Below are 17,740 nucleotides of genomic sequence, written 5' to 3' on the forward strand. Positions count from 1 at the left end.
GAGAACAATATAAATGAACAGGCAAAATAGAAACAGATTCATAAATACAGACAGAGAACAAACAGATGGTTGCCAGAGAGGAGGTTGGTTGGGGGACTGAGTGAAAAAGGTGAAGGTATTAAGATATATAGGTTGGTATTTACAAAATAGTCATAGGGAGCTAACCTATGATAATAAACCCTCTTCTTACCTGACTTCCAAGGTCAAAGCTAGTGGAGACTCAGTGGAGAGGGTGAGGTGGAATTCCAGAGGGTCCATTATTGTAGTACTAGCTCTCCTAGCTGGGGCTGTAGCGACTAAAGGAACCCATGAGCTAATGGCACAAACAGATCAGTTGGGTAAAAGCCACATCCGTGAGGCAAGAAGCAAAAGCCTTATGCGCTCAGGACTGAAATCATCCATTTCTTACGGCTCACTCTTCTCAGTCATGTTCCAACATCAAGCTCAGTGCTTGGCACTTAGTGGTATTTAGTAAGTCAATGTGGAATAAATTAAAGGAGAAGGAGAGATTTCTTACCAGAAACCAAAAGAATGTTTCCATGTTTAATCCTGCCCAACAGACAGTTAACTGGATGGCAGGCAGGTCCCATTCCTCATTTGATTTATATGCTTTTTGGTTTTCTTCCAGATCCAGTTTATTTTTAAATATCACCATGATATTGCAATTATAGGCCTTGCCCATTGGTCCCTGAGTTGCCAAATACCTGGCACAGATGGTGTCCTGAATATGGCCCCTGGCAGGCCTGGCTAATGGATAGCAGGGTGGTGCATCCTGTGGTGGACATGGAGCTGTGCCGCCCAGATTCCCATCCAAGGAAGGACTTTCTGTCCAGCTGCAGGGTGTGTGGTCAGCAGACACTCTCACCTCAGTGGCATGGTGCCCCCTGCCCGGAAGTCATGCTCTTCCCAGGGCAGCCTTCACCTGGTGCGTGGCTGGCAAGAGGGGCTCACAGGGCCCTGCTATTCCAGCCCCTGCTGGACAACTCTGCTGAGAACACAGGTTCCAGGGTCTTACCCACCCCGCCTTGTTAAAGAAGAGAAAGAGCTTGTGTACCCGGCCCTAGCGGAGCCCAACATACACGCCTCAAATCGCAGTGGAGAAACACTGGCTATTTGATCATGAATGGTCCACCCACGAGAAAGGGAAGCTAATGTCAAAGCCTGGACTCCCTGGTAGCCTGTAGGACACAGGACATATAGGGCAAAATCACAAGACACTGTGGGTTAGAGGCTCGGGTCATGCTGGGAGCTGACTGCTCAGAGGTGAGGTGAGGGTGATGAATCTTCAGGTCGTGAGGACAGCTCTGAGGTCTGTTCCCTTGTGTCTCTATCTCAGCGGTTCTCAACCTGTGGGTCGCGACCCTTTGGGGGTTGAACGACCCTTTCACAGGGGTCGCCTAAGACCATATATAATTACATATTGTTTTTGTGGTTAATCATTATGCTTTAATTATGTTCAATTTGTAACAATGAAATTGGGGGTCACCACAACATGAGGAACTGTATTAAAGGGTCGCGGCATTAGGAAGGTTGAGAACCACTGCTCTATCGGGTTTCATGGGGAAGCAGCCAGCGGGTGGTCCCGCCTCAGGGCTGAAACTTAGCCCAGGTCAGGATGTTACCTTTAGCTTAGCAGAAAGCCATACCTGTGACCCTTAGTCAAGGCATAGCATTGTTTCTGCTGCCCCAGGGGGGTGATGACTAAGGGAAGCTGGATAGTGCTGGGGCTACACGTAACATTAAGGTCATACATTGACGTAGGCACCTCACTCTCACCCTCACCCCCTGCCAGGTTAGCTGAGGCTTTGTCAGGCCTTAGTACTTTGCCTTGTCCCTCCGCCCCACCCAGGTTCTTTTCCCTTCTCTTCACGGGTGCTGCTCTCTGATAGACACCTGGGAGACAAGCCTTGTCTCCGGGGCTGCTTCCACAGCACCGACCTGGCAGCCACCACATACACTGAAGCTGGCTCGTGGAATTCAGCACCTTCCATGCGGGTCCTTTGTAAGGCCAGTGTCACTGATGGGAGTATAATGATGCTCAGGACATTCAGATCATTCCTAAAAGTAGATAAGCCCAAACCTTCCTCAGGCCCGCAGGCCAAAGAGAACACAGCCAGGCTCCTTTCAACAAAAGCGCATGCCTTCCTTCTAAGCACACACATCTTTCCTTCATGGCCCAAGACTGCGCTTCTCAGCCGTGGCACTGTTGACATGAGGGACTGCACAGTTCTCTGTTCTGGGACTGTCCTGTGCATTAGGCTGTTTAACGACATCCCTGGCCTCACCCACTAGGTGCCAGCAGTGACAAATGAAAATGACCCCAGACACAGCCAAATGTCCCCTGGGGGCAAAGCCTCCCTGGGGGAGAACCCTGGTCTACGACACGCCCTGTCTGTGGGCCTGGACCCCCAAGCTGAGCTCTCGTCTCAGGACAGGGACAGGGGCAATGGCTCCTGGTGTGAATCATCACCAGGACAGAAGAAAGGTGGTGACTCCTCTGTTTCCTAGATAATGACACCAATTCCTGACAAGGCTGGTTGGTGGCAGCTGTGCCAAACCTCAGGGCCAGACTCTGACAACCACTCCTCGGTCCTTAGAAAGGCCTCTTACCACAGGCAGCCTGCAAGAGGGTGAAGGTTTCTGTTTACACCCTAGGGAAGGCCACATTCTCCATGTTCACACCTGGGGGAGGCTGCATTAGCCATGTTCACACCTTGGGGGAGGCTGCATTCACCATGTTCACACCCTGGGGGAGGCTGCATTAGCCATGTTCACACCTTGGGGGAGGCTGCATTCACCATGTTCACACCCTGGGGGAGGCTGCATTCACCATATTCACACCCTGGGGGAGGCGGCATTCACCATGCCCTTGATAGAACTGAGGGCTGATTTTCTGAAAGGGGCAAAGTAATTTACTTAAAAGCTAAAAAACAGCGAAACTCCTGGAAACTTTTAAAATAGATTAGCACTTAAGTATTGTTGGAACACTTGAGATCATATGTGAATCTATATGTGGGAATAGAGTTATTTACTTCAAATGTTCACTTGTTTCCTTTTTACACAAATAATGAATATTCACTGAAGAAAATTCAAGAGTAGAGTAAATAAAGGTTATTCATAATTTTACCACCTAATGAAAATTCTAATTAATATTTTGAAAAATAATCTTCTGGATCTCTTTCTCACAATATAGATGAAACAGAAATTTTACAATGAAAACAGGATTATACTATGATTCCATTGTGTAATGACTTTTCTTTGTTCTACTGATAAATATAGGCTGAGCCTGTATTTCTTGTATCTCCACTCTCTCTTCTCTCTCTCTCTTTTTTTTTTGGAGGTTACTGTCCCTTCATTTTCAATGTGACCTTCTGAGAGAGGAGATTTATATTTCTGAGGCCTCCCCTCACTGATTTGTAGGAGCAAATAAGGCTGGGCATGAGAGAATGCTGATCATGCTCCCTGCCATCCCACTCACGCCCACAGTCCCCACGGGCCGCCCCCCCTGGGCCTGTGGAGGGCGAGCTAACTCACTAGTTTGCAGCTTCACGCAGAGACATGGAATGAAGGTGGATCTGAAGAAATCTCTGCTGATGATACAATAGCTGTGAAGAGAGTTTCAAAACAACACAGGCAGCACCTAATGCCGCTTCCATAATACCTGTCAATCCGTGGGATTTACAAGGTAATAGAAAGGAAACTTGCCTCACAGAGCCAAACTTCCCCTGTGTTTGGAGGTAAAGTTTTGATGAAGATGCCCTGGGCTGAGCTTTGGGAGCACACAGGCACCTGGAGGGCAACTAGACTGACAGATGCCTGTGTTGGCAGCAGGCGCTGGGCCGGGGGCTCAGCTGGGGGCTGCCAGCGGCTCACCTTTCATTAGTCCTGTGACTTTGGACCAATCACTTCCTCTCTAGGCCTTCATTTCCTCTGTATAAATCCTCCCCGGAGGATGTGCTTATAGATTTTGGGGGGGGGGGGGGGGGGAGAGAGAAGGAGAGAGAGAGAGAGCATCAATGTGAGAGAACACCATTTGGTTGCCTTCCATATGTGCCCCAACTGGGGATTGAACTCACAACCTATGTATGTGCCTTTTATTAAAAAACCCAAATAGTTATTTGGTTCTTACATTGAGCCAAGCATAGTCTGGGGCTGTGGAGACAACAGTAAGATCGTGTTCTGCCCCTCAGGGAGGTTACTGTCCAGAGCTGAGCTATCCACTGTGACAGCCACCAGCCACGTGTGGCAACTGACCACTTGAAGCGTGGCTGATCCGAGCTGCGTTGTGCTGTAGGTAAAACACACACTGCAGTTTGAAGACTTTGTATGAAGAAATGTAAAGTGTATCTTTCATAATTTTTATGTGGCTAATCTGTTGGAATGGTAAGATTTTGGATATTGGGTTAAATGAGACATATTAATAAAATTTTCATTTGCTTCTTTTCATTTTTTAACATTTAAGCTGACACCCATGACTACCAAGGTGGTCCTACTGGGCAGCGCTGTCTAAGGAGGAGACGGCACAGGCGCTGTGCCATGTGCGGGTGCAGCTCCATGGAGCCCCGTGCTAAGGAGGAGGAACAGGTGCACCAAGGGCAGCCTGGGGGTGCACGTGGGCCTGTCTGAGGGCCTCCCTAAAGGATGGGAAACAGTGAACCAGGTGCACAGGGAGGTGGGTGCTGGGGGAGGGGGCTTCCAGGCCAAAAGAACAGCAAGTATGAGTTGTTGAGACTGAGAACAGAAGGAGGGCTGGTGTGGCTGGATTCAGAGAGGAAAGGGGAGCTGGTGGAGAGGTGGTGGGGATCCATGTTGAGGATCTGGGGTTTGTCCTGAGGAATGGTTAGGAAGGATGAGCAGAGGGGTGGCCTGGCCCATGCATTTAAAAATCAAATTGTTCCATCTGAAGAATTGGGCAGTGTCCTCAGGCAAGTAGAGAGACCCTGCTCTCTCCCTGTGGTGTTTTCAAGTGGACTCTGCTGAAGTTCCTTCCAAGGAGCTCATCTGAGTGGGCGAGACAGACCCAAATGAAGCTCCCTGCATGTGCAAGGGAGTGGGATTCCAGCAAGGCGTCCAGAAGAATTTTAGAAAGGGGACGGGGGGGGGGGGCAGCTAAGAATGAACACGGTTCCATGAGCAGAGAAGGCAGGAAGGACATTCTAGGTCACAGAAAATAGCTTCCATGAAACACTGTGCCATTACCGTATCCCAGACTCCCTGCAGGTGCTCAGTTACTCTAAGTGATACTTTGTTAGGCGTTATTATCTTCATGTTGCAGATTAATTGAAGACTGGGGGTTAACATGCCCGATCTTCATATAAATGTTAATTGAATCTGTTAGTAAACAGTGGACCAAGAATTAGAAATTAGGTTGGTCTGATTTCAGAGGCCCTGTGCCCCAAATACATATTGGGAAACAGCCCAGTAGTGTGTGTGTGTGTGTGTGTGTGTGTGTGTGTGTGTGTGTGTTTTATATTTTTTTAATTTATTACTTTATTTTAAAATAATTTTCACTGATCAGAAAGGAAGGGAAGGGGCGAGAGACAGGAACGTCAATGATGAGAGAGAATCACCAAGGCATTTAAACCTGACATTTATCCTGTGTTTGCACGTGCCAGTCTGAGTGTACAGTGGTTATGAGCCCAGAGGCTAGACCAGTGACGGCGAACCTTTTGAGCTCGGCGTGTCAGCATTTTGAAAAACCCTAACTTAACTCTGGTGCCGTGTCACATATAGAAATTTTTGATATTTGCAACCATAGTAAAACAAAGACTTATATTTTTGATATTTATTTTATATATTTAAATGCCATTTAACAGAGAAAAATCAACCAAAAAAATGAGTTTGCATGTCACCTCTGACACGCGTGTCATAGGTTCGCCATCACTGGGCTAGACCCACATTCCTGGGTTGAACCCAGGCTCTGCCACTGACCTCTCTGTGTCCTCGTCCTCCCATCACATAGAGATGACGATAACAGCCTCCTACTCATGGTTGTGGTGAGGATTCGGAGACTTAATTCTTTTTTATCTCCCATAGTTCATTTATTCCAAATGCAGGGCAGCATAAGGACAATGAGAATCCAGCATTGTTTGGGGTGGTTCTCTAAACCAAACATTTGAAAAAGGAGGGAAATTTATGAAGAAATGTTTCCTGCTATAAAGGCAAGGTATGGAACAGAGTTTTTTTTTTTTGTTTGTTTTGTTTTTTTAAATATATTTTATTGATTTTTTACAGAGAGGAAGGGAGAGAGATAGAGAGTCAGAAACATCGATGAGAGAGAAACATCGATCAGCTGCCTCCTGCACATCTCCCACTGGGGATATGCCCGCAACCCAGGTACATGCCCTTGACCGGAATCGAACCTGGGACCTTTCAGTCCACAGGCCGACGCTCTATCCACTGAGCCAAACCGGTTTCGGCTGGAACAGAGTTTTTAATATTAACTATGGGCAGTGACTTGGGAAAAACCTAGGCTATGCCAGTGTCATCTCACACTAACAGCAACAACAATGTATTTCTTATAATGGTTGTTAAATAAAAACCATCTTATTTAATTCTCACCCTGACTCCATTTTGTCCATTTTCCAGATGAGGTAGGTGTGGTGCCTCAGGACACACGGACACTAAGCGGCTGGGCCAGGATTCAAACCAAGTTCTTTCTGCCTCCAGTGCCTGTGTTGCTCCTTCAGTTTGGGTCGGAGCAACGGAAATCTATGTTCCAGGTCTGTTCTCTGTGAGCTGGTTTCCTCTGCCTTCCATCAGCATGTTTACAAATCAGTTAAAAGTGCCCTGTCCCTACCTTCTCTTCTTGCCCATGTTCACGTTCATCCCTTACCTTTCCAACAAATCTGGTGACTGATGCTTTTGCAAGCCCTGACACCACACCAAAGCCACCCACACTTAAATTCCTTTTCCCTCCTTCCCTTCTTATTCTCTGTTCCTGACATTGCCACCTGAGGGTCACTGTTTTCTGGGGAAGACTCTTGTGAAGCAAACTAGGGGCAGTTTGAGGTGGGGAGAGACCAGGAATCTGAGCAGTTCCTCCGCTTCGGTCAGTGCTGAGCTACCACAGGGACCAGAACAACGAAGATGAGACCCGTTTGCAAAGGAAGGCCTCCTTCCGGAACCAGTTATATCTGACCCTCTTCCCAGAAAGGGAAGCAGCCTGGTTCGGAGGGAGGCAGGAGTAGACGTTCATTCATCTGCAAAATTTAATTGTCTAGTGCAGGGGTCTGCAAACTTCCTGTTAAGGGTCAGAGAATAAGTGTTTTAGATTCTGTGGGCCAATGGTCTTTGTCATAGTTACTCACCTCTGACTTTGTAGTTCAAAAATAGTCATAGAAGATACATAAACAAGTGAACAAGGCTCTAGTCCAATGTAGCTATGGACACTGGAATTTGAATTTCATAGAAGTTCACATGCCATAAAATAGTAGTGGTCTTTACTCTGTACCAGGCACAGTGTGAGCACAGGGACATGGCCTTGACCTCACAGGGCTTGTGTGGAGCTGCTCAGTTTTCTCAGTGTGTTCCTTGGAACACACTTTAATTATGAATGGCTCACCAAAATGCTGCCCATGCTCAAGAATGGTTAGGAAATACTGCGCTAAGCTAAGTTCCTTTGCTACAAGACATCTCCGAGTCTTTAATATGGTAGCGGACATTGGGCATTTCCAAGAGCTGAATATAGGAAGAGAAACCCACGAGGTCGCCTTCATTTGAGCACAGAGTCTTTTTGCATCGGGAACACGTTGTACAGTTGGTGTTCCACAGAACGCACTGTGAGAAAACCCTCTTCTCTTCTTAAATAGGAAAATGAAGTCATTTGTTAAGCCTCCCCCACCCCCCCAAGTGCTGAACTGGAAGATTAGTCTGAGGTCTCCTCCTTCTAGGGTCCTCGTCTCTCTCCCGAAGGCCAGGCCATATTTTAGAATTACGTCCCCTCTTTAAAAAGATGGAAATAATTTAGAGAAAGGTCTCCTTTGTTATTTCTAAAGCTCATTGTGTTATTTCCCATTTGATTATGTAAACCCTGGTGAATAGCTCGGCTGTGTCTGTGTCTCTTGGTTCTACAGTCCCCACGACTCCTCTCAACCTCACCCCGCCATCAGCTGCTGGATTCATTTCCAATTTCACTCTTCTCAGTTGTATATTCGCTGCTTTAATAATTAAACTTCAAAGCCCAGCTGACCCTAAGCTCTTTGGGGCCAGGGCCCACAATGCTAAAAGCAGCGGAACTAAGGTTGGGAAAAGCTCCTGCACATTAAGGCAAAGTGTGAGTTGTTTAAAAGCAAACATGGATTCTAGGGCTTAGTCGGACCAGTTTCGATGTGAATCAGAGAGCCTTTCAAGAGACTCATATAATATGAATGATCTCAAGGCCTCAGGTGCCAAAAGGACTTACAAGTAGAGTCATGTCTTATGTGGGAGTTAGTGTTTGAAGTTAGCACATAAGGCAAAAATTGTATAGAGTAGAATTAGGCTTGAAAATCTTTCGAATTGTCAATAAAATGCCAAGTAACCATGACCTTGTGCATACTCTGCAGTCTCTCAGTAAGTTTAAAAAACGACAGTCATTTTCCTCCTCTAGTGTCATATGAGTTCCCTGTGCCTCAGTTTAGCATCCGGTGGAGTAGTTGGCTTGCATTTAGGGGCCTGGCTGTACCAAAATGATCTTGCCCTAGTTGGTGGTTGATTTTCCCTGAGGGATTTGTACCTCTGATGTGGCCTGTGTGCCCTGAAATGTCTTACCATAAAGGACTTCAGATAAATCACATTGCAAAATGTGGTTTTACTCTATCACCTGTCCTGCTTGGAGGGTCCCAAATTTCTTCTGAGTTGAAGTTCATTTATCACTATCATAACGTCCTTGGCATTGTTGTGACCCTATGTATTCACAGACCTGGCTGGATGCTCTACCCACCACCCAACAAAGATCCTGAAAAGACAAAATGTAAGGCTAAAGAATATTGGTAAAGTCCATTTCAGCTGAAAGGGTAAAAAGAAGGAAATAAACAAGGTGAAAGGAAGTAAAATAAATATCTTAATATTCTCAATGGCCCCAGCCCCCACCCCTTTCCCCACACATATGCATAGAGTAGGGGGGAGGAGAAGGGTGTTTGGTTTTACAAGGTGAAGCCATTTCATGTGGGGTTCAAGCCCAGGCCTTCTGACTCCAGAGTCTACACTCTAATCCCCATTCTAGCGCATGTACACAGCCTGCCTCCTGGGCTCACCAAAGGGGGTGGCTAGATGCTGCTACAAGCACCTCTGGAGCTCCACCCAAATGCTCCACCACTGACTTATGGCCATCGCCTTGTGTAGGAGTAATGGCATCATCTCCCGGATGAGGCGGCATTTGAACAGAATTTTTAGAAGAAGTGGAATTGAGGTTGCTTAATTGTGCTGTAGGTGGGGCTTTAAAATGCTATTCCTGGAAGAGCGAACATTTTAAAACAAAGGCATGGAGAAGTCCTCTAGGTAGGGACCTGTTCTAATCAGCTTTATTTCCCTGGGATCGAAGAACATAGATCTTTCGTCATGTTTATTAGAATGAATGGCATTTCTAGAGGAGGCCACACATTTTTGCTTGGCTGGAACACAAGGAACGTAAAGATGAGTCAAGGGAAAGAAGTTGAAAAACAGATGGGGTCAGATCCTGGAGGGCCTGTGGGAGGCAGAATAATGGCCCTCAGAGAGAGCCACATCTTAATTCCTGGGCCCTGTGACTGCAGTGGGTGACATGGCAAAGGGGAATGAGTGCTACCAATGGTTGCTAACTGACATTAACTTGGAGATATTATCCTGAATGATTGGGTGGGCCAGTGTAATCACATGTTCTTACGAGTGGAAGAGAGAGGCAGACAAGGGATAACCAGAGAGATGGCAGCGTGAGGAGGACTCAGCCCAATGTTGCTGGTTTCGAAGACGGAGAAAGGAGCTGCCCACTAGCCAAGGAGCGGGGTGGCCTCTGGAAGCTGGACAAAGCAGCAGAATGCATTCTCCCCTGGAGCCTCCAGAAGAAACGCAGCTCTGCCGACACTGGTTCTAGCCCAGCGAGACTATTTTAGATGCCTGACCTCCAGAACTGTAAGATAACAAATTGGGGGCCACGTAAGCCACCAAGATTGTGATAATTTGTTACAACAGCAATAGGAAACGAATGCACTGTCTCAAGGAGATATGGATGTCCTGAGGGGTAGAGCCTGGGTAATCCCAATTCTTCCTAGTCATAGAATCTTGGGTAAATTAGTTCACCAACTGGAGCAATTTCACTGATTGGAACTTTCTGCAATGATGAAAATATTGTTAAATATCCACTGTCTAATATGGTAGCCACTAGCCCCATGTGTCTGTTGGGCTTTTAAATTGTGGCTTGTGTGACTGAGGAATTGAATTTTTAATTTAATTTTAATGAACTTAAATTTAAATTCCAATAGCCTTTCTGGCTAGTGGCCGTCACACTAGGGAGCATAACATCAGAGCCTTGAATTTCTCACATAAATAGGAGGTAAGAACAGACCTCCCTCTTAGGGTTACTATATATTAACAATATCCTATATAATAAAAGCTTAATATGCTAAGTGTCCGGTCATCTGGTTGTCCATTCAACCAATCAAAGTGTAGTATGTTAATGATATGCTAAGGCTGCTCAATCACTCGCTATGATGTGCACTGACCACCAGGGGGCAGACGCTCTGATGGTAGGTTAGCTTCCTGCGGGGGTCCGGCCAATAGGGACTGAACAAGATGGACTGAACACACCCTGAAGCCCTCTTGTGGTCCCTCCTGGGCTGGCCAACCTCCCATGTCCCTCCCCAGCCCCGATCATGCACCAGTGGGGTCCCTTGGCATGGCCTGTGCCCTCTTGCAATCCAGGACCCCTCGGGGATGTTGGAGAGCCAGTTTTTACCCAATCCTGAAGGCCAGGCTGAGGGATCCCACCGGTGCATGAATTTGTGCACCCGGCCTCTAGGGTGCTAGATAATATAAACGAATGTTTAGACTAGCTCAGTGGGATGAAAACATTTGCATCCATCCAGGTGGGCAAGGACATCTCATTTTTTTAAAAGGATTGGTGTTAGGTCCTGCTTCCTTGGAAAACAGGACAATTTGTCATGATCTTCCATGACTTTATCTTGTCTTGAGCAGGCTGAATAAATTTGCTACTATCTTGACGTTTTCCATAAGCCCCCCTTTCTAACCTTTTAAGTAACACTTGAAGTGTTCTTCTAACCATGAGCACATTTCTGAGTTTCTCTATGCCAGCATCAGGATCGTCTGAGCACATCTATGTTGGGTGCCTGTAACAGAAGGCAGCCGTCCACGGCTTGTGCACCAGCCCCATGGAGTGTGCAGTCTTCCCGGCTCCACCATCTCCTACTTCCCATTCTCCTTTCACTCCCCCAAACCTGCTGCCCCTCTGACCTTAGAGGTCCCCATTTCAGTCAGGAAGAAGACAGGCATTTCATTTTGAGACTTTGCTTTTTTATTTTTGGAGAAAAGCCCTTCTCAGGAGTTTTCATTTTGTGACAATTCATGTTTTTTAGAGACATGTCATCTGGGTAACACTGGATGCTAAAAGTTCTGGGAAAATAGGCATCACACTTTCTAGCCTCTAGAGTAGAGGAAGAGAAGATGGATTGGGTTGTGAGTGAGTCAACCTACATTTTCTGGCCCAGTGTTTAAACAATTATTTCAAGTAATAACTCAAACCAAATACCTGCTGTGTATCTGAATTTGCTGAATCTAAACTTTTTGAGCCTCAGGTTGTCCATCTCAAAAAATGGAAGGACAGCACTTACTTGTTAGAGATATATGTGAAGATATTTTGCAAACTATACAGGGATGGAAAATGAAGGGAGATGTCCATCACTTTAGTCCTATACCTTAGTCCATCATCCTCCTGTGCTTTCATTAAATTCTCTTTTACAATGGCCTTGTTAACCCTATTAGTAGCTAGTTTGACTTGTCAGGGGCCAGTGTCTTAGGCTGGGTTCCTTAAAAGCAGAGACTAAGTGTGGATTCTTGTGCAAATCATTCAGTGATGGTACCTGGGCAGAGATCTGTAAGGGAGGGAGGGAAGGATGAGGAAGGGGAATAGATATGTAGAGATGTATTTATCAGGTGAAGTTCAGTCTGACCCCAGGAGGAACTCTGGAATATGAAGTGCACCTCACAGGTTGTCCTGCCTGGAGGCTGGGGATCTGGGCTTTCATACTCCCTACCAGGCAGTCATTGATCACAGACTGTCCTTGGGAGTGGGGCTTATAACTCCCAGGCATCTTTAGACTAAGCAGGTCATCAGCCAAGGGCAAGTCCCTGGAGACAGGCACAGGTGTCAGCACCAATAGCCCATGATGACAGGAGCTGGGGAATAGTGCAGGCCAAGTCCAGGAAGCTCTGGGTAAGCTGTCAATCGCATCTATTGCAAATGAATGTGAAAAAGGAAAAATTGCTTATTCTTGGGAGCTGGGAGAGCCAATCCTATCCTCACTTGTCAGAGAGCCATTTTCACCCATGTTCTTTGCTTTTTCTTCCTGTGATAACATTTCCATTAATGGAAATTTTGGAACAAAGCTGGAGAGGATGGTCTAATTGCATCAGTAAATATATAATGTGCCCCATGGCAATAATCTCTTTTCTTATTTTGGTTTTTCCCTCACCTGTGGGATCATGTGAGACTCAAGGGGAAATTCTTTTTCTTATCAAGACAGTTTTAGAGAATTGTTAGCACTTGGTGTTTAAAAGATCTGGAGAAAATGAGAGTGAAAAGCAAGGAAGTCTTTTCGATAAATACAGTGGATCTGTGAGGAGGGTGGGTGAGGCATTGTTCTCACTGAGGGTTATCTGGAGTTGAACACGAAGATAATCATAGCAGTATTAATAATAGTTCACACATCTGGAACACCTGGCGGTCCAGGCCTTGTGCAAAGAACTTTACACACCTGTTCTCATTTAATCATCACAACGCCTTCACAAGGTTGGAAGCATCACTAGCCCCATTTTACAGGTGAGGAAAGTGAGGCTTGGAGCGGAGAAGTTGTTTGCCTAAGGTCACAAGCGGGTAGGAGGCATAGTTGGGACTTTACTCCAAGCTCTGAATGAGTGTGTGGCAGAAGCACCTGAAAGTGTGAAAATGAGAGAAGTGTGTCATCTATGACTTCTCCGTTTACTTCTCACTCATAGCCAGCTGTTACCACCACCTGAGTCATCAGAATTTCTCTGCCCCCTCTCGGTCCCCGAGGAAGCCAGCAAGTCCCTGCCAACATCGTCGTTCTCCTGTCACTACTTCCCAATGGATCTTCCTGCCTTCAGTTTCAATTCCTCCCCATCCTTCATCCATCCCACTGTCCAAATGATCTCATTAAAATGTAAATCTTTTTGTGCTGCTTTCCTTTTTAAAATCCCCAAATAATCCCTAACTAATACACAGCACTTAACCAGAGGCCAGCTTCTCCCTCGTGGGTCGATTCTTAAAACCTCACTGTGATACAGGAGCCTGTTTTTAAAAACCACAGGGTTGGCTTCTGCCAGAATTTAAGCAGGAGCTCTAGAGGGAAAGGTTTTCCTCTCAGTATTGAAGAGAATCGTGAACTTTTGAAGGCTGGCCTTAAGTAAAGTCTGTCTGGTGCATTTCAGAGGTGTAAACATCAAGTCTAACCTAATCTTGTCTCCCCACTATCTGCGCCTTAGAGATTCTACAGTGCAGTTCTTCCTTCTTGATAACACGTGGCCTGCTCTTGTTTCTCACTGCAGACTCAGGTGTTCCATCTTTATTTTTCATCACATTCCTGAATTTTGAAGTTTTAACAGAAGGGGCTGGGAAGAGAGGTGCAAACTTGGGATAGGACTGGACTGGTCCTCTGGCCTAATTAAAATACAAATTGAGAGACTATTTTTTAAAGTAGTAATTCTCTCCCGCCAGACACACACACACACACACACACACACACACACACACACGCGACACATTCTGATCTTCCAACTCTTCTCATTCTCTCCTATATTAGTAGTTCCTTCAACTTATCAAATATTTATTATGTTTCTTTATTGGATGTTATTTGTAATCGCCTGGATATTTTCCTCAGAAATATTAATCTTTACATTTACCAAGATCAAGAGCCTGAAAGTTTGGGGATTTGAAGTGGAACATGAGTCTATAGCTCACCCTTGAAAAATGACTCACCTTCAGGAAGGCGGAGTTTAATTTCATTTGTCTGGGCGTGCGGGTTGGAGGACTGCGGGAAATAGTTTGGAAATTCATTTTTCTGATTTTCTGGGGAGAGAATGTATTCTCTGGGGCTGCATGTCACTGGCAGGAGGTGGTGCTGTGACATGAAGACAAGCAGAGCCCTTCATCCCGGGAAAATCACAGACAATCAGGCAGCTGCCAGCATTCAATTAGATTGGTCGCAACTTTGGTCTAGTAAGAGAGGAGTTTGCTATCCCCTGAGAGCGCTCATAAGTTGCTGGGTTTATCGAGGGCTGAGTGTTCCTGAACTTCAGGCTTAGAGGCTGGTTGGCAACTTCGCTTCACATGGTAGAGTTCAACCCAACACACAGATGGGGCCCTGAGGGGTGGGGAGCGGGTCTCACATCCCTTGTGATGAAACAGAGGAAGGTCTTTTAAAGCAGGGACCTCATCTCAGCAGTCTTTCAATTCCAATCTGTTCCTCAGGGTGCGGCACATAGTAGGGACTCTGGAAGAGCTTTATGTCCAGAAGGAGAGATGCTGTGCAGGAAACTGAGGGCTAGAGGGACCTGCGACTATGTCAGGGTTAGTTTGGGGTGCACTGGGAGTTTCAGCACGACTTCCTGGCTCTCCCAAGCAAGAAACCTACGGATGACCTGGAGGCAGGCACCAAAGGTCAGCTTTTCTTCACCAGAGCATTGCTGTGTCTGGGATCCAGGCAAGTACTCATGGTTGGTAATATTCGACAAGGAAATGTACTGGTTCAAAAGGAAATAGACTTGGGGTTTAGCTAGAAAGTCTGGAATTCTAATGAAGTTAAAAAAAAAAAACAACAACAACAACACACACACACACACACACACACACACACACACACCAAAGCAACTTTCTCTTCTTTGCTTCTTTCTGTGTATCCGAATCCTGTTCCGGGCTCAGAGTTGTAGCAGATGCAGCTGCAGCCCGCCATGACCTCTCGGCGCTCATCTCCACACCCAGAAACACCTGCCGACGTGTCTGCAAGTCTCTGCTGGAGGGCTTGTTCCTGGCAGTGGACGTGCTTGGCCCAGAGCCAGCCGCCAGCACCGCGGAGCTCATGTGACGGGCAGTTCTCAATCAGTGCTGGGTAGGGAGCCGCGGGTGCGCACTCCAGCTTCATCGCCCCTCCGCTGGGACAACTGAGGCACGTTTCGCCCTGTATCGGCTGGTTCCCAGCAGGATGGAGCTCCAGCCACCACTAGTGATATCGGATTGATAACCCACTCTCCGTTGCCTGCTTCCCCTCCCTGTCTCACTTCCCCACGCCCCTGCGCACCCGCGTGGGACTACTTCCCAAATCAACTATTGCGCTCAAATCTTTGTTGCGGGGTCTGCCTCTGGTGGGCACAAGCCAAGAAACTCTAAATTGCCTTTTGTATCTGAAGAGAAGTGGTGCTTATTTGCATTGACAGGTGAAGGAAATGAAGCCGAGGTGAAGGAACTTGCCCGAGGTCACCTAAGGGCTGGGGCTTGGCTTCTGACTCCGTCTTCAGACCTGGGTTGTCGCTTGAATAACGGTTGTGAGCTTTGGCATGTTACCTTAGTTTCCTGGTCTTTAAGATAAAGCTCACGATATAAACTTCAGGGGTTTCTTTTAGGCCAATGTCTATACAGAATTTACTATCACACTAGTCACACAGCAGCATTGCAATAAACAAGCTATATTTTTGTTGTAAAATCAACACAACAAGAAAACTTCCCATGAATATTGGAAGTTCCTTGGCATTCAGACCTTGTGGTGTATGTTACCAGAAACTTCAACAGGTTCTTTAGGCCAAAATGATGGATTTTCTATTGGAGCTTGCCCACAATCAAGCAGCAATGACTGCAGTCTGCCCTCCAGATAAAGCCATAACAATGGAAACCTCTCTCTGCAGAATTCTGCCAAGTTTTGACTTCCCTCAAAAATCTGTCTGTTTCGCCGAAACCGGTTTGGCTCAGTGGATAGAGCGTTGGCCTGCGGACTGAAAGGTCCCAGGTTCGATTCTGGTCAAGGGCATGTACCTGGGTTGCGGGCACATCGCCAGTGGGAGATGTGCTGGAGGCAGCTGATTGATGTTTCTCTCTCATCAATGTTTCTAACTCTCTATCTCTCTCCCTTCCTCTCTGTAAAAAATCAATAAAATATATTAAAAAAAAAAATCTGTCTGTTTCACTCACTGTCTAGAGCTTTAAGGCAGTTGATTTTTGTATGTTGTCCAAAGTTTTAGTTGGAATCTGTGGGAGTTCAGTCTATTCGGAGCTTACTTTGCCATAACAAACGTGGAATTCGGAGTAACTTCAAGACCCCTAATTTCAGAGGATGCTGTTCCAAGCAAGTAGTATATGACGTGTTGTTGTTCCCTATTTTTGATTAATCCATGGAAATAAGAAAGAATATTAAATTAGCCACTTGGGTGTCGATGGTGAGAAAACAGTTGGTGGTGGGAAGGGGGGGCAGCAATTTGCTTAAGTAAGATCTGTGTGTTATCTCTGGATTTTGCTTTACACATACAGGCCGTCACCCCTTGCAGTTCTAAGAGACATCGCCCACACTGCAGTTGATATAGAATTGTGCAGTGGGTGGCTGTCTGTGGCAGCCCTGACTGTCTTTTGTTAACCACAAACTAATCAGAAGTGAGCTGCAGGGAACCCAGACACACCTGATTTGTGAAGTACATAAGAGTTCTCTGCTGACCTCAAACATCTTCCTGCATCCAGGCATGTTACTGATGCCACACGTCTACCATTCGAACAGAGGTTTTGAGCCAGGGGTCTGAGGGCCCCTATAATTATAACAAGATGTTTTGTTTTTGTACATCTCTTTCTGGGAAGATGGTCTATAATGCTTGTCAGTCCCTCAATGGTATTGGGGATGTTCCCTCAAAAAATAAATTAGGTGGTTATCATTATCTTTTTTTTGAATGAAAATGTTCTGGAAGATAGGATTATAACTTGAAACCTCAATAGCTATTCAATAATGAGACTTAACCAGGTAGTATTTTTTTAAAGAATTGTTTTTTAAAAGTAATTTACAAAATTTTAATTACAGTTGACATGCAATATTACATTTGGGTGGTCTTTAGTAATTTCCACAATATTGTTCTCCATTCTTCTTTTCCTGTGGGTCTTTATTCACCACACATATTTTATCATTTGGATATTCTGTATTATGTATTTCTGCAAATAAGTCATGAAATATTTAATGATTTAAAAAATCATTAGATATGATTTTTAAATGGCTGATAATAATCCATTTTATGAACATATCCTCACTTAGTTAACCGCTGCTCTGCTCTTTGCCCTTTAGCCTCTCTTTGCTCATCTGTAAAATGGGTACACTAATATCAATCCTTATGATAGTTGTGAGAATCCAATCAAATCAAACCTGTGTAACTTCTAGCAGAATTTCAGACACATGCCATAAATGTTAATTTCCCCGTCAGTGAAACAGGATGCTTCATGGGAAGGCCCTATTTCTCTTCACTCTTCTACCCATCCTTCCCGTAATCTGGGTCCCTTTGCAGGCTC

The sequence above is a fragment of the Myotis myotis genome, unplaced genomic scaffold (genome assembly GCF_014108235.1).
Source record: "Myotis myotis isolate mMyoMyo1 unplaced genomic scaffold, mMyoMyo1.p scaffold_m19_p_13, whole genome shotgun sequence".
NCBI classification, from domain to species: Eukaryota; Metazoa; Chordata; class Mammalia; order Chiroptera; family Vespertilionidae; genus Myotis; species Myotis myotis.